This window comes from Aulostomus chinensis, chromosome 18, assembly GCF_037954235.1.
Source record: "Aulostomus chinensis isolate RoL2024-O1b breed Wild chromosome 18, RoL_Achi_v1.0, whole genome shotgun sequence".
Classification (NCBI taxonomy): Eukaryota; Metazoa; Chordata; class Actinopteri; order Syngnathiformes; family Aulostomidae; genus Aulostomus; species Aulostomus chinensis.
The window spans coordinates 7,927,902-7,944,413 of record NC_141337.1 but is presented as its reverse complement, the minus strand read 5'-3'; the positions used below and the strand labels follow the sequence as shown (position 1 = coordinate 7,944,413).

Sequence of the window (16,512 nt, the reverse complement as noted above, 5' to 3'; positions counted from 1 at the left end):
CTCTGAACACCAGACACGGAATTAAAACAGTGACGTGTGTAGCTGTGCACGCGCTTCGCGGTCAAGAGCGCCTGGCCGTGGCACCTCGACGGGCCCCATCTTGAGAGTCCACTCGGCAAACAATTGAATGTAAGTTCACTTTTACTAACTGGTTTACATTTTTTTTAATTGAGCAAAACGTTGTCTGTTGTTATCCACAAGTTCATAGAAATGACGACAATTGACTATTTCGGGCATTTTTTTCAAGTTGGGTCGGCAGTGCTAGCGCTAGCTAGCATGAGGGGAAGTGGTTCACGCTGACTATATATAGGCTAAACGTTGCAGGGGGTAAATGATGTATGTCAGTATCTTTGTCAACATTAAGACCTACTGGCTTTCGGTAGAATACAATAACTGCTACTTACAGAGAAACAAAGTTTGCTGTTGTATTCAGTTCTTGACTTGCTAGTTAGCGGTGGTGATGTGGGGCGCCGCTAATCATCCCATCGACTGGTCTCCTTTTTTACATTTATGCGGAGCAAAGGTTATTGGACTCTTACATTAAAAAAAGCTAAATTGAACTGGTAAAAAGCAGACTGAAAATCGTTTTCCATCCTAAATCCAAATGTGATGCTTAATCGTGGATAAAATTGTCTGTCAGGACACAAGAGAGGAAAGGCAGTGATGGCGGCCTCCACTGGGGGTTGCTAGAGGAACAGACATTTTGTTTAGCTGAACATTATGTGATTAAAAAACATTGTCTTCCATATGGAAGACGGATCACTCGTTGTAAAGTCCACTGTCTTGTTTCGTCGTTGACTGTAAGTCCAAGTGTGGAAGGAAAGTTCGTTTTTTGTATTCGGAGCTCCCTATTGGACGAGAGTGAACCACGTGACCAACCGGCAAAACTGCATTTGCGATGTCTTTGCTTCCAAACCAGCATTTGACTAAAACAGCACCACCACTTGTGGAGTATTTCTAATACAAGTTTCTTGCTACTCCCTGTGTTTGTAGTTATTATGCAAACCCATCACTTAAGACAACTGTGTGGGGAAAGACGTGCTCCTCTCTGACTCCAGATCAGTATCGCTTCTCGGCCTTTTGGCTAAGATCAAGTGTAGTATCTGTTCTTATCAGTTTAATATCTGATACGTCCCCTACCCGGGGACCATATATTAAATTGATTTTTGGAACTGGGAGATGGAATAGGGGCTTGCTCCGTCCACTCCACGCATCAACCTGGTATTGCAGTACTTCCAGGAATGGTGCACCCCCATATTCTGTTCATAACAAAGCTGGTCATTGTTTCGGATGTTGCCAGTTTCACCATCGGGAACAACGTCGTGCGGATTTGAGATTGAAGTTATTGTATCATTAAAGTTAAAAATTTTTGTAGGTAAAGCTTTTCGTGGTAGTTTGAAACCATGGCTCATTCTTAACATCTCTTTAGGTACACTTAGAAGCGCATTTCTGGAAAGTTCTGTTCTCTCTGATATTGCAGCAATAAAAGACGATGATTAAAACCTTTCTTGGCAAAAGCGCGTGACTACAGGCTGTCGTTCCAACTCTTGTCAGAGGGTGGCAGCAGCTCTGTCAGTGTGTCTCTGCTAGTAACGGGGGATCTGACCCGAAGTGACTCTGCCAGATAGTCTTTCTCTTCCTGGTCTGTTTAAGTTCCCCATTTGAATAATAAACACATAATACGGTTCTGAGAATAACAGTTTACTATTTTGTGAATTCGTGGTGGATAAATCAACCCTCGAAAACTGTCATAAAATTCTGGCAGCCCAATTGTTGGGCAAACTTCTTCCAGGTTGCTGTACAACCGGAAGTGGTGGCTGCGTTTGTGAAAGGAGGGAGGGGGTGTGGTGTTTTTCTTCATTTCTCTGAATTTCAGATGTAGATGAAACATCTTTCGGCTGCATGTGATTTTAATCGAAGCTCCTTTTAATCTATTGGTGGGTTTTATTGATTAGTTGGCAGGAAAGTTGATACAATGGCGGACTTTCAGATGAGCTTTTGACTTGGAGATGCAGCATTGCATGATGGGAGAGATTTGCCTCAACTTAAAAGTAAATGGATTCATGTAATGATTGTTCGTCTTCGTACAAAGTGTCTGTTTGTAGTGACGTTGAGCAGCCCTGTTCAGATGCTAAATTTGGGAAAGCATTGAACCGTCAGACAACCTGGTATGTGACTGAAAGACTCCACTGTATGTGAAGTGTTCAACTCATACTTACCTGGCAGGGGAGATACCATGATCAAGAAGGTGGTTCACCCAGGGCGAGGCTCAGCCATTGCACTCCGGTTGTGCTGACCCCTGCGAATTCCCCAAATGTGGGAATCTCGACTGCATAATTTCTGGTAGTGGGGGACTGCGTTCGCGCTCTCCCCTGATCTAATGTTGAGAGAAAAACACCACAAAGACTAAAAGTGGTTAAATAGTTTTCTGAATGTTGTCTGGTAAAGGTGGTTTCATCAATTAAAACCGTTCTGCGGCTATTGATGTTCAATTCGGTGGGTTTGTGTGTATAGTTGGAGGGAAAACCTGCAAACGCATGACTCTCAATGGCACATGATTGCCTACCCCTGGCTTTAATGACTAGGAGAATGTGTTGCACACCTACACATGATGTTGTGCTAGTGTTTAGATCCACTTTCAAGAAAAGCAGGCTCATATGACGATGTTACTGGAAGGTTATGGAGTGGACTAAGAAAGAAAAACAGCACTCTCTGAACCACCATCACAATCACAATTAGCAGCTGCAGTTTAACATGTACACAACAGCCACAAATCTCTCGTTGTAAAGTCCACTGTCTTGTTTCGTCGTTGACTAAGTCCAAGTGTGGAAGGAAAGTTCGTTTTTCATATTCGGAGCTCCCTATTGGACAAGAGTGAACCACGTGACCTAGAGGCAACACTGCATTTGCGATGTCTTTGCTTCCAAACCAGCATCTTACTACAACAGCACCACCACTTGTGAAGTATTTCCAATGCAATTTCTAGCTGCGACCTCTGTTCGTAGTTTTGTCCAAACCCATCACTTAAGGTAACCGTTCGGAGAATGACTTGCTCCTCTCTGACTCCAGATCATTGTTGATCTTCAGCATTTTGGCTAAGATCAAGTGTAGTATCTGTTTTCATCAGTTTAATATCTGATACTCCTTTATCTGGGGGTCATATATTAAATTGATTCCATAGTGAATCACACCTTGACTTCTGACAGAATATAAACCTTTTTGAAATGTATGTCTTCGAGCTTTGCAGGTGCAGGTCCTGTGTCCTGTTCCTTCCAACCAACTGAAGGTGTGAAGATCCTTTGAAGTGACCTCCTCTCCGTTTGGCAGACTCTGCAACCGACTTTTTTAACAGGTGGATTCTTACTGAACTCAGTCACTGTGGAAATTCTGTGACTGTGCTCTGCTCCCCATTAGTCTGCAATTTCATGTTCACCTCCTCCACCTCAACAAACAGGTCTTGGCACCTCTTGTTCAGGCGGTCAATCAGGGGGGACATGTACACCATGTGGAACTGTCCCTTCTGGCCATTCACCCAGGTGGACTCCTGGTCTGAATTCCAACGTGCAATCCCACTGAGGAGATAGACCTGGAAGGGGACGGTAGCACAGCGGGGTCCCGGAAGCATGTTGGGCAGAAAGGAGTGGAAACCCTCCAGGCTGTTGCTTCCTCTCACGGTGACGTAGTATGGCAGCCTCACACCGACTTTCACACCGCTGACGTACTTGACTGTGGTGTACATGTCTTGCCTCGGCGGATCCTGGATGCACTCCATGTATTTCGGTTGGTTCTCACAGACCTGGTTGATGGAATCTGCGTCTTTAAACAGATGCACCTGGTTCTTGTCTTTTCCCGCTTCTCCCTTTAATATGTCGATGACGCTCTGTACACGTGCAAAGGTCTCCTGTGTTCCAAGCGTGATCCTCCTGACGTGATGCCGGAGATCGTACTTGGTCACGTGCAGCTCAATGACCTCGGCATCAGACAGGGGGTCATACTTGGTCGGATGACCTGCACGGACGGCCTGGAGGAGAAGCGCCATGTCATCTTTGTTATACGCAAAGACAGCAGTGGAGAGGGCAGACTTGAATAGTCCATATTTGGAGTGGTGGTCTGTGCGAATGGCCGCATTGAATCTCATGATCCAGTGGAAGATGTCCAGCCACACCATCATTCCTCTCTGAGCCCAGTCGTCAAACAGCTGCTCCAACGATGAGATGCCATGAACTCGACAGCAGCCACGGTCGACTTACATGAGCTCAGGAGGTGCCTCTCCTGCTCTCCTGTAACGGTCCATCAGACCCACCGCCATCGGCCTCAGTTTGTCCAACGACTCCTCACATGTGAAGACAGACATGAGGATCTGACCCTTTTCATTGGCCACGTTTGTGCACCACTCTGCAGTCCCTCTCCCCTGGCCAGAGAGTTTCTTGCAGATCTGATGAAGAACACAAAACAGAGTGAGTCAAAAATTCAGCTTAATACACAGTAAAGCTGATTTTCAATTGCTTCCTTTTTGGTTTTTTTTTTAACAAGTCAGCCTTATGTCTTTAATCATTTATTTACAATCTATTATAGCACTAAATAAATATTAAATCCAAAAGTACCAAAGTTTAAGTAACCTATGATGAAACCACTTTTCTTTTATTCGTCAATGCACAATGAGACTATTTGTTGTTGAAACACATTTCCTGTATCAATGTTACCTTCTTGGTGGAGTCATATTTTAGGACTGTTCCAAACATGGACAAGATGTGGGTCCGGTAATCCTCAATGTTGTCTGCTTCAGATATGAGGAAGGCTTTTCTCAGCAGCTTTGGCGTCAGCAGCTCCCTCTGAGTCGGTGGCCGCTGGAACTGATGGGCGAGAGTCCCTGGAGACAGAGACCCCTCTCACCTCTACTGTACTTCAAGGTTAAAGGTTCAGCTTCCAAACAAACAAACAGCTACCGGCAAACCGACCAGACACAGCAGTGGTGGACAAACAGCAGAAGAGGGCAGTGGCGACAGATGTGGTGATACCAGCTGACACCAACATCAGGAAGAAGGAACATGAGAAGGTTGACAAGTAGCGGAGGTTAAAAGAACAGCTAGAACCAATGTGGAAGGTCAAGGCTGACATGGCCCCCTGGGTAGTAGGAGCGTTGGGGCAGTGACCCCAAAATGGGAGAGTGGCTTCAGCAGCTTCCAGGACCATGACCTGAAACCTCAATCGAGAAGAGTGCAGTTCTGTGGTAGAGAACTGAGTCAGAAAATAACACACAACCACCCTTGAAGGATTATGTAATGTATCCACCCATCCACCCAGTGAAGGGCTACAGTGGGGCTGAAGCCTATTCCAGCAGCCTTCTGGCAAGAGGCGGGGTTCAGCCTGTACATGTCACCATTCCATTGCAAGACCAACACAGACGGACAGACAACAATTCAGTCACTCCAAACATACAGAGACACTAACAAGAATTAAGTCTGTACAGAAGTCTGACTTCATCCTGACAGAGCTTTTGAGTCTGTTATCTCGAACACCACACCGTTGGACCCCAGTCTTCAAGCTCGGCAAGTCTTTGAGGATCCTGTGATGGGAATTCCCCAAATACATGTTTCTCTCGCCGGCAGTCATGACAGAGTGCACCCATGGCCTACAGCTCAATGAAAAGTTTGCACATTTTAAGTGTCATTATTAAAGTAATCACACATTAAATGTCTTCATGCCTACCTTCTTGCTTGAAATGCCATGATAACACGTTGTAGGACAACAGCAGCAGCAGCAGCAGCAGCTGTACTGCCCTCCTCTCTGCAAGAGCATTCTGACACTCATTTTCATAATGGGCTGTCTCACAATGAGAACAAACCTTTGAGTGATTAAACTCGTGTGAATGATGCAAACGAGAAAGTAATTCGGCAAAAAACTCATGTGAATGAAGCAACGTTCAACTGAGCAACATAGGACGATGTGATGAACATTACAGTGCACAGTTCAGTTCTGACCCGGAGATGAAGAGAGAAGGAGGCCATACAGGCAGCTGCATTCAAAATGCTGCAGATTAAAAAAGAAAACATTTCTTTAAAAAAAAACAAACCGTGGTGAACCAGCATAATTTTCTCGTGAAAGGTGACCAATGTTTAAAGGCACCACATAAAACTAAATTCTTCCATGCTGGTTGTCCTAGGTAATCCATCTGTCCTGGTGTCTCAATGTGCCAACAGTGATTGGAGAGCTCTCTCAACCGATGAAAAGCAATCAACATTGATTGCGTGCATGTCGTTCCCATGCAGCCTGTTGCAGTCGCTCTTGCTCCTCCTTATCAACAATGTCCCGCAAGGGATTATGAAAGGATTTCTGATGCCAAGTTTAACAAAAAAAAAAATCACAGCTGCCATGTTAGTCGTCTTCCTGCTCACGGTAGCCTGGAGCTCCTAGCCATGTTTCTCAAGAAACTAAAAAGTAAGTTCTTTTCGACTGAAACGTTGCTCGAAAGAAAATCAAAGTGTCCTATTTATAAAGGCTGTGATGCTTTCACTTTTCTCGTGCAACAAAGGTTTCAGCAAGTTGCCTGCTTGATACGCTCAGACCGTCCAAAACTGACAGGTGAGCTCCCGTACAGTAATGGTAGAGTTCCTACATTTGTCCATGTATATGTCCATGGCCAATTGAACTGACCTCACTTTGTCCGTTGACATTTTGTTGTTTATTTCTCTGAACACCAGACACGGAATTAAAACAGTGACGTGTGTAGCTGTGCACGCGCTTCGCGGTCAAGAGCGTCTGGCCGTGGCACCTCGACGGGCCCCATCTTGAGAATCCACTCGGCAAACAATTGAATGTAAGTTCACTTTTACCAACTGGTTTACATTTTTCAATTGGGCAAAACGTTGTCTGTTGGTATCCACAAATTCATAGAAATGACGACAATTGACTTTCGGGCATTTTTTTCAAGTTGGGTCGTCGGAGCTAGCGCTAGCTAGCATGAGGGGAAGTGGTTCACGCTGACTATATATAGGCTAAACGTTGCAGGGGGTAAATGATGTATGTCAGTATCCTTGTCAATATTAAGACCCACTGGCTTTCGGTAGAATACAATAACTGCTACTTACAGAGAAACAAAGTTTGCTGTTGTATTCAGTTCTTGACTTGCTAGTTAGCGGTGGTGATGTGGGGCGCCGCTAATCATCCCATCGACTGGTCTCCTTTTTTACATTTATGCGGAGCAAAGGTTATTGGACTCTTACATTAAAAAAGCTAAATTGAACTGGTAAAAAGCAGACTGAAAATCGTTTTCCATCCTAAATCCAAATGTGATGCTTAATCGTGGATAAAATTGTCTGTCAGGACACAAGAGTGGAATGGCAGTGATGGCGGCCTCCACTGGGGGTTGCTAGAGGAACAGACATTTTGTTTAGCTGAACATTAGGTGATTAAAAAACATTGTCTTCCATATGGAAGACGGATCTCTCGTTGTAAAGTCCTTATGGTAAAGTCCACTGTCTTGTTTCGTCGTTGACTAAGTCGAAGTGTGGATGGAAAGTTCGTTTTTTGTATTCGGAGCTCCCTATTGGACGAGAGTGAACCACGTGACCAACCGGCAAAACTGCATTTACGATGTCTTTGCTTCCAAACCAGCATTTGACTAAAACAGCACCACCACTTGTGAAGTATTTCCAATGCAAGTTCTAGCTGCGACCTCTGTTCGTAGTTTTGTCCAAACCCATCACTTAAGGTAACCGTTTGGAGAAAGAGCTGCTCCTCTCTGACTCCAGATCGGTATCGCTTCTCGGCCTTTTGGCTAAGATCAAGTGTAGTATCTGTTCTTATCAGTTTAATATCTGATACGTCCCCTACCCGGGGACCATATATTAAATTGATTTTTGGAACTGGGAGATGGAATAGGGGCTTGCTCCGTCCACTCCACGCATCGACCTGGTATTGCAGTACTTCCAGGAACGGTGCACCCCCCTCTTCTGTTCACAGTTAAATTGTTCCGGTTGTTGCTAGTTTTAAGAGGGGGCAAGCATGTCGTGCTGATTAAAGATTGAAGTTATTGTTTAATATATCATTCGAGTTTGAAAGAGCTATGTAAGTTAAGTTTTTCGTGGTAGTTTGAAACCATGGCTCATTTGTTTACATCTTTTTGGCTACACTTAGAAGCGCATTTCTGGAAATTTCTGTTCTCTCTGATATTGCAGCAATAAAAGACGATGATTAAAACCTTTCTTGGCAAAAGCGTGTGACTACAGGCTGTCGTTCCAACTCTTGTCAGAGGGTGGCAGCAGCTCTGTCAGTTTGTCTCTGCTAGTAACGGGGGATCTGACCCGAAGTGACTCTGCCAGGCAGTCTTTCTCTTCCTGGTCTGTTTAAGTTCCCCATTTGAATAAAAAAAAAATACGGTTCTGAGAATAACAGTTTACTATTTTGTGAATTCGTGGTGGATAAATCAACCCTCGAAAACTGTCATAAAATTCTGACAGCCCAATTGTTGGGCAAACTTCTTCCAGGTTGCTGTACAACCGGAAGTGGTGGCTGCGTTTGTGAAAGGAGGGAGGGGGTGTGGTGTTTTTCTTCATTTCTCTGAATTTCAGATGTAGATGAAACATCTTTCGGGTGCATGTGATTTTAATCGAAGCTCCTTTTAATCTATTGGTGGGTTTAATTGATTAGTTGGCAGGAAAGTTGATACAATGGTGGACTTCAAGACAAGCTTTTGACTTGGATATGCAGCATTGCATGATGGGAGAGATTTGCCTCAACTTAAAAGTAAATGGATTCATGTAATGATTGTTCGTCTTCGTACAAAGTGTCTGTTTGTAGTGACGTTGAGCAGCCCTGTTCAGATGCTAAATTTGGGAACGCATCGAACCGTCAGACAACCTGGTATGTGACTGAAAGACTCCACTGTATGTGAGGTGTACAATTCATACTTACCTGGCAGGGGAGATACCATGATCAAGAAGGTGGTTCACCCAGGGCGAGGCTCAGCCATTGCACTCCGGTTGTGCTGACCCCTGCGAATTCCCCAAATGTGGGAATCTCGACTGCATAATTTCTGGTAGTGGGGGACTGCGTTCGCGCTCTCCCCTGACTGTGTGGTTAAAGGAATATGTAGTAATCCCATTTTAAATAAACTGTATGTTTAGAACAAAGTTAATAATTAGCTGATAAATATGCGTGCGGTAGTCAATCATTGGTCTTCGTATTTATTGTTTCCTCATTGACGACTTGTATTTTTTCTATAGACACTTCTGGGTCTTCTCGCTGTTCCTGCAGTCATACCATCCAAATTTTATTTTATTTTACACATACGCAATATATAGAATCGTGAATCAGTTCCTCTGTTGGAAACAATGCAGACTATACTTAGTCTTCAAATATTTCGTTCATACTTTCTGTCAGCAGATGGCAGTAGCACGAAGACCAGTTGATCACTTTTTGTAACACATGTCTTTTAATTTAAAAAAAAATTGAACAGGTGAAAAAACAGATTATTATTCATATGTCGCGCTGTGTGTCATCAGTCCACATGAGAGGGAAGACATCGATGGTGGCCTCGTACAGGGGCTGCTGGAGTAGTGGACATTTTGGTGAGGTGAACATTAAGTGATGAAAAACTGTGCATTTGCAGTGGCTTATCTTCTAAACCAGCATCTTACCAAAACAGCACCACCACTTGTGTGGTATTTTCCAATGCAAGTTCTTGCTACTTGGTGTGTTTGTTCTGTTTGTAGTTTTATGCTAACCCATCACTTAAGACAACTGTGTGGGGGAAAAGCTGTTCCTCTCTGACTCCAGATCAGTATCGCTTCTTGGCCTTTTGGCAAAGATCATATGCTAACTATTCATGTGTTGTGGGATAGAAGTGAAGGACCCTGATGTGTTATGTTGTATGCTGCAGGACCTTCTGGCCCAGGTGAAAGGTAAGAGCTGTTTTGACAGGAACACACAAATAGGGGAACTGCCAGTAAATGAGATTTTTAGACTCAATTTTACTCTCATCCCACAGCTTTTGATGCTTGTTGACCAAAACCCCATGAGTCATCTCACTCCTGTCTTCTCTAACACCAGACTCTTAGAGACTCTAGACCCAAGACTGAGAGCTCGGCAGTCTTCAGAGATCCTGTGATGGGAACTCCCCAAGTGTAGGGTTAGGTACCAAAAAGCGGTTCCAATTTGGTACTGTTCAGCAGCTTTTTGAATTCTGATTCTTTTTTTCATATCCAAGTGCCTGCACAAGTTTGTTTTCGGGATGTGTATCTCACTCTGCTTGGCATTTTCTGTGTGTCCGCTAGCAAGAATATCAATCGTCTGAGCATGGACCGCAAAAACACGCGAAAGTCTTGCTTCATTTTAATTTGAAAGAGGACAGACTATTACAATGCAACATCTGCGAAAAAACAACTTCTGCCAAAGGAGGATCACCACAAACGTGACAAAACACCTCAACCAACAACTCTGTGTTGTTAACAGAACCCGGTAGGTGAAAAATTATGGTTGTCTCATTCTTAACAAACCTGCTTCAGTGATAGATGACAATTCTTAAAACTGTGTTTATCTGTTTTATAGTTATCTGTTTGTAGTTGTTGAACGCTCGCAAAGTGAGGCTAACGTTAGCCAGTCACAACCTGCTGCTGCTGCATGAAGCAGCAGCGACCCCAGCCAGCAGACTCTACATTCATTGCACATTGTATCGTTTTCCCACACTTTGAACCCCGCGGCTTATACAATCATGCAGTTGTCATGGGGTGCAGGAAGTGCAAAAAAGGTACGGACGCAAGAGTCAATGAAAAGAAGAAGCTGCTAGTTTTTGGTTCACTCATTGCAAAATGCAGCACGACACACACAAACGCAAAATAGCAGCCTGGAGCAGTGTGAAAGAATCCATGATGAGCAACGGGTTTTGAAAGGCTGGACTTCTGCGTCAAGAGAACAGCACAACTGCAGCGGGAACTTCCTCATGATGAAAGTGAAATTGAGAGCGATCCTGACAACAAGACTGAAAAGGTGTGTGATGGAGATGTTCTGAGGCTCCAACTTCAGTGGTTTCAGTGCTCAGGAGGATAATGAATAAAAACATGATTTTTCTGCCGTTTTACTGCCATGTTACAGGCATGTTTGAAAACAATTAACATATGTAAACATACATGTACGAACTGTAAGTATCTTATTTCACAACGTATATATCTGTGGCTGATTTTTTTTCTTTGAAAATTTGGTAGGCGCGGCTTATATTCCGATGCATTGCACTGGCAATGTGAATCCATAAATTGGCCTGTGTTAAGACTTTTTCAAACAAACAAAAACCCTGATGAATAGACTGTGACCTGTTGCCTTCCATCACAAAGAATCGGAATCAAGAATCGTTTAGAACAGGGACCAATATTGAGAATCGGCAACAGAATCAGTCAAATCCAAATGAAACCAAACCCAACCCGACCCAAATGCATGTTTCACCTCTTACCAGCAGTCATGACAGAGTGCACCGCCCATTGCCAACAGCTCAATGAAAATTTTGCACATTTTCAGTGTCATGAATAAAGTGGTCACATATTTGATGTCTTGATGCCTACCTTCTTGCTTGAAATGTCTATGAATCATAGTAGTAGGAGGACAACAAACAACAGAGGTCGACAGAACAAAGGTTTGTGTGATCAAACTCGTGAAAGATGCAAATGAAGTAATCAGCAAAAAAAAATCTTGTGAGTGAAGCAAAGTACAAACATGCAACAGAGGATGATGTGATGAACATTACAATGCACAGTTCTGTTTGACCCAGAGATAAAGAGAGAAAATTGGATTCTAAATGTTGCAGATGAACAGGAATGAAATTCTTAATGAAATTCTTTTAAAAAAAAACGTAGTAAACCAGTATAGATCTTACAGTGAAAGGTGACCAATGTTTAAAGCCACCAAATTTAACTAGTTAAATTTTTCCATGCTGCTTTTCAGAGGTTATCCATCCGTTATGGTGTCTCAAGATGCCAAGTTGCTTTGAAAAAAACAAACAGCTGCCATGTTTGTCGTCTTTCTCCCCAACAGTAGCCTGGAGCTCCATGTTTCTCAAGAAATAAAAAGTGCTTGCTTTACCAAAAAAACAAAAAAAAACAAGTTTCCTATGTATAAAGGTTGTGATGCTTTCACTGTTTCCGCGTAATAACTGTTGCTCAGAACGTCCAAAAGTGACAGGTGAGCTCCCGTACAGTAATGGTAGAGTTCCCACATTTGTCCATGTATATGTCCATGGCCAATTGAACATTTGTCCGTTGACAGTTTGTTGTTTATTTCTCTGAACACCAGACACGGAATTAAAACAGTGACGTGTAGCTGTGCACGCGCTTCGCGGTCAAGAGCGTCTGGCCGTGGCACCTCGACGGGCCCCATCTTGAGAGTCCACTCGGCAAACAATTGAATGTAAGTTCACTTTTACCAACTGGCTTACATTTTTTTCAATTGAGCAAAACATTTTCTGTTGGTATCCACAAGTTTTTAGGACTTAAGACAATTGACAATTTCATTTATTTCAACTTAGGTCGGCGGAGCTGACGCTAGCGCTCTCTAGCATGGCGGAAAATGGTTGGCGTTGTCCAAATTGAGGCTAAAAGTTTCAAGTGGCAAATTACGTTTATCAATATCCTTGTCAGTATTATGTTAAAACCAATTGGCTTTCGGCACAATAAATAAACTCCGAACTCGAGAGACACGAAGTTTGCTGTTGTATTCAGTTCTTGACTTGCTAGTTAGCCGTGGTAATGTGGGGCGCCGCTAATCGTCCCCTCGATTGGTCTCCTATTTTACGTTTATGTGGCGTAAAGATTATTGGACTCTTTTAAAACAGAAGCTAAATTGATCTGGTAAAAAGCAGACTGAGACAAATCGTTTTTCATATTATTCGTGGCGGTAACTGTGATATTAAACCGTGAATTGAAGTGTTATCCAAAGGTAGTGATGGCGGCCCCCGCCAGGGGCTGCTAGAGGAGGGACACTTGGTGAGGTGAACATTGAGTTATGAAAAACGTTGTCTTTAGCATGGAAGAAAAATGACCCATTATGAAGTCTCCTGTTTTGTTTCGCAATTGACTAACCAGAAACATGTGTTGACGAGAAGGAAACATTGTGGGGTTTTTCAATACTCGGAGCTCCCTATTGGACGAGAGCGGACCACGTGATCGGGAGGCATTAAAACTGTGCATTTGCAACGTCTTTGCTTTTAAACCAGCATCGTACTAAAACATCACCACCACTTGTGTCGTATTTCGAATACAAGTTCTTGATACTCCGTCTGTTTGTTCTATTTGTAGTTTTTTTTATCCAAACCCATCACTGAAGACAACTGTGTGGGGAAAGACGTGCTCCTCTCTGACTCCAGATCAGTATCGCTTCTCGGCCTTTTGGCTAAGATCAAGTGTAGTATCTGTTCTTATCAGTTTAATATCTGATACGTCCCCTACCCGGGGACCATATATTAAATTGATTTTTGGAACTGGGAGATGGAATAGGGGCTTGCTCCGTCCACTCCACGCATCGACCTGGTATTGCAGTACTTCCAGGAACGGTGCACCCCCCTCTTCTGTACATAAAAAAATATGCAAGAAAGACCCCAAACTTATCAGTGATACAATTTTCGCTGTGACTTGAATTATGGATGCCTGTTCGATATGTTATTGAAAGTTGTAAGATCTTCGTAGGTAAAATTGATCGTGGTAGTTTCAAATAATGCCACATGTACAAATTGTTTACATCTTTTAGCTACACTTAAAAGCGCATTTCTGGAAAGTTCTGTTCTCTCTGATATTGCAGAAATAAAAGACGATGATTAAAACCTTTCTTGGCAAAAGCGCGTGACTACAGGCTGTCGTTCCAACTCTTGTCAGAGGGTGGCAGCAGCTCTGTCAGTTTGTCTCTGCTAGTAACGGGGGATCTGACCCGAAGTGAGTCTGCCAGGCAGTCTTTCTCTTCCTGGTCTGTTTAAGTTCCCCATTTTAATAAAAAAAAATACGGTTCTGAGAATAACAGTTTACTATTTTGTGAATTCGTGGTGGATAAATCAACCCTCGAACACTGTCATAAAATTACTTTATTACAGGGAGGTTTTCTGGCAGCCCAAGTGTTGGGCAAACTTCTTCCAAATTGCTCTGGAACCGGAAGTGGTGGCTGCGTTTGTGAAAGGAGGGAGGGGGTGTGGTGTTTTTCTTCATCTCTCTGAATTTCAGATGTAGATGAAACATCTTTCGGCTGCATGTGATTATGATGGAAGCTCATTTTAATCTATTGTTGGGTTTAATTGATTAGTTGGCAGGAAAGTTGATACAATGGTGGACTTTCAGACAAGCTTTTGACTTGGATATGCAGCATTGCATGATGGGAGAGATTTGCCTCAACTTAAAAGTAAATGGATTCATGTAATGATTGTTCGTCTTCGTACAAAGTGTCTGTTTGTAGTGACGTTGAGCAGCCCTGCTCAGATGCTAAATTTGGGAACGCATCGAACCGTCAGACAACCTGGTATGTGACTGAAAGACTCCACTGTATGTGAGGTGTACAACTCATACTTACCTGGCAGGGGAGATACCATGATCAAGAAGGTGGTTCACCCAGGGCGAGGCTCAGCCATTGCACTCCGGTTGTGCTGACCCCTGCGAATTCCCCAAATGTGGGAATCTCGACTGCATAATTTCTGGTAGTGGGGGACTGCGTTCGCGCTCTCCCCTGATTTCATGTTGACAGAAAATCACCAAATAGACTAAAAGTGGAAAAATATTGTTCAGGAGGTTGTCACGGAGAAGGTGGTGTCACTGATATAAACTTTTCTGCGGTTATTGATGTTCAATTCGGTGGGTTTGTGTGTGTAGTTGGAAGGAAAACCTGCATACGCATGACTCTCAATGGCACATGACTGCCTACCCCTGGCTTTAATAACTAGGGGAATGTGATGCACACCTACACATGATGTTGTGCTAGTGTTTAGATCCACTTTCAAGAAAAGCAGGCTCATATGACGATGTTACTGGAAGGTTATGGAGTGGACTAAGAAAGAAAAACAGCACTCTCTGAACCACCATCACAATCACAATTAGCAGCTGCAGTTTAACATGTACACAACAGCCACAAATCTCTCGTTGTAAAGTCCACTGTCTTAAAGAACAGACCTTGACTGCTAAAGATTAAAAGAGGATGAAGTTAATTGTCTTTATTTTATTTTTTCAGGAGAAATAAGGGCTGCCAAAATTGTGGCTGAACCAGACCCTTCACAGCAGCCACAGACAGAGGCTGTTCCATCACTGCCCTTAAGGAAATAATTCACAGATCAAACGTATCAAAGCCATCATCACACAGGTTTATACTAATGTATATCGATTCATGTAATATTGAATAGTCTTTGTACAAAATGTCTGTTTGTAGTGATGTTGAGCAGCCCTGTTCAGATTCTAATTTTGGGAACGTGTAGAATCGTCAGACAACCTGGTATGTGACTGAAATACTCCCCTGATAGCGAAACGTAAATCTCCAGCTTATCTGGCTGGGGAGATTCCTCGATCAAGAAGGTGTTTCACCAAGGGCAAGGCTAAGTCATTGCATTCCGGTTAAGCTGACGACTGCGAACGGCCCTCGACTCCTGCGACGTGCAATACCTCGCGAAGAATGGTTACTCGGTGTCATTGCCCTTGTGATTATTATGTCCCTATAATATCCCTGTTCCACAGAAATTTTACAGGCCTTCTTTTCAGCTAGATTTGCTAATGTGATAATGACTGTGAATTACTTTTCTGATGTTTGTATTGACTAACATCGGAGCTGTTCAGAAGTCACTGAGGTCTGTCAATCAGCACCCTCCAGTGGCAAACTGTATAAACTGAACTTCACTTGTGCAACGTGTGTGTCCTAATTATATTTGATTATGTGAATATTTTAAAGTGTTAATTTAAGACAAAAAGGTGGTGTGGAAACAGAATCTAACTGCGTATTCTCTCCTTCTTTAGTGTTGACCAATGGGAGAGGTGTCATGACCTTTGATGTGTTTGTGCATCACCCCCCACCATCAGACCTGTCAAGCACCCTTCTACTGCACACACAGTGTCCACCTTGATGTACATAAACAGCAGTGGAGCAGGTCCTGTATCCTTTGCCTTCTAATCAAAGGGAAGGTGTGAAGACCTTTGAGGGGACATTAGTTGATCTCCCATCGTAAATCACACCTTGACTTCTGACAGAATCTAAACCTTTTTGAAATGTGTGTCTTTGAGCTTTGCAGGTGCAGGTCCTGTGTCCTGTTCCTTCCAACTAACTGAAGGAGTGAAGATCCTTTGAAGTGACCTCCTCTCCGTTTGACAGACTCTGCAACCGACTGTTTTAACAGGTGGATTCTTACTGAACTCAGTCACTGTGAAATTTCTGTGACTGTGCTCTGCTCCCCATTAGCCTGCAATTTCATGTATCTATATATTTATAGGAAATATATGCATGTGTGTGTGCGTGTATATATATATATGTATGTATGTATATATGTATGTATATATGTGTGTGTATATATAT

At 43.2% G+C, this 16,512-nt stretch overlaps 1 long non-coding RNA gene, 6 other non-coding genes and 1 pseudogene across 14 annotated transcripts; all 8 read left to right on the top strand.

The window, feature by feature from the left end:
* The first annotated feature begins 1,064 nt into the window (after window positions 1-1,064).
* LOC147244948 (U2 spliceosomal RNA) lies at window positions 1,065-1,255 on the top strand. The gene has a single exon (XR_015110267.1). It is a non-coding gene; the product is annotated as a U2 spliceosomal RNA (small nuclear RNA).
* Window positions 1,256-2,211: 956 nt separating this feature from the next.
* On the top strand, window positions 2,212-2,375 carry LOC147244947 (U1 spliceosomal RNA). The gene has a single exon (XR_015110257.1). It is a non-coding gene; the product is annotated as a U1 spliceosomal RNA (small nuclear RNA).
* A 697-nt stretch (window positions 2,376-3,072) lies between these two features.
* Window positions 3,073-3,194, top strand: LOC147244946 (U2 spliceosomal RNA; annotated as a pseudogene).
* Window positions 3,195-7,757: 4,563 nt separating this feature from the next.
* Window positions 7,758-7,948, top strand: LOC147244945 (U2 spliceosomal RNA). The gene has a single exon (XR_015110266.1). It is a non-coding gene; the product is annotated as a U2 spliceosomal RNA (small nuclear RNA).
* Window positions 7,949-8,156: 208 nt separating this feature from the next.
* LOC147244941 (uncharacterized) lies at window positions 8,157-16,499 on the top strand. Of its 8 annotated transcripts, none has more exons than XR_015110014.1 (4): window positions 8,157-9,902; window positions 9,989-12,393; window positions 15,187-15,315; window positions 15,960-16,499. It is a non-coding gene; the product is annotated as an uncharacterized LOC147244941 (long non-coding RNA). The 8 variants fall into 8 exon arrangements; XR_015110016.1 differs by having other exon boundaries at window positions 8,157-10,134; window positions 10,275-12,393; XR_015110017.1 differs by having other exon boundaries at window positions 8,157-10,158; window positions 10,275-12,393.
* On the top strand, window positions 8,906-9,069 carry LOC147244944 (U1 spliceosomal RNA). Its single transcript, XR_015110256.1, has one exon. It is a non-coding gene; the product is annotated as a U1 spliceosomal RNA (small nuclear RNA).
* LOC147244943 (U2 spliceosomal RNA) lies at window positions 13,355-13,545 on the top strand. The gene has a single exon (XR_015110264.1). It is a non-coding gene; the product is annotated as a U2 spliceosomal RNA (small nuclear RNA).
* LOC147244942 (U1 spliceosomal RNA) lies at window positions 14,528-14,691 on the top strand. Its single transcript, XR_015110255.1, has one exon. It is a non-coding gene; the product is annotated as a U1 spliceosomal RNA (small nuclear RNA).
* Window positions 16,500-16,512: the final 13 nt, after the last annotated feature.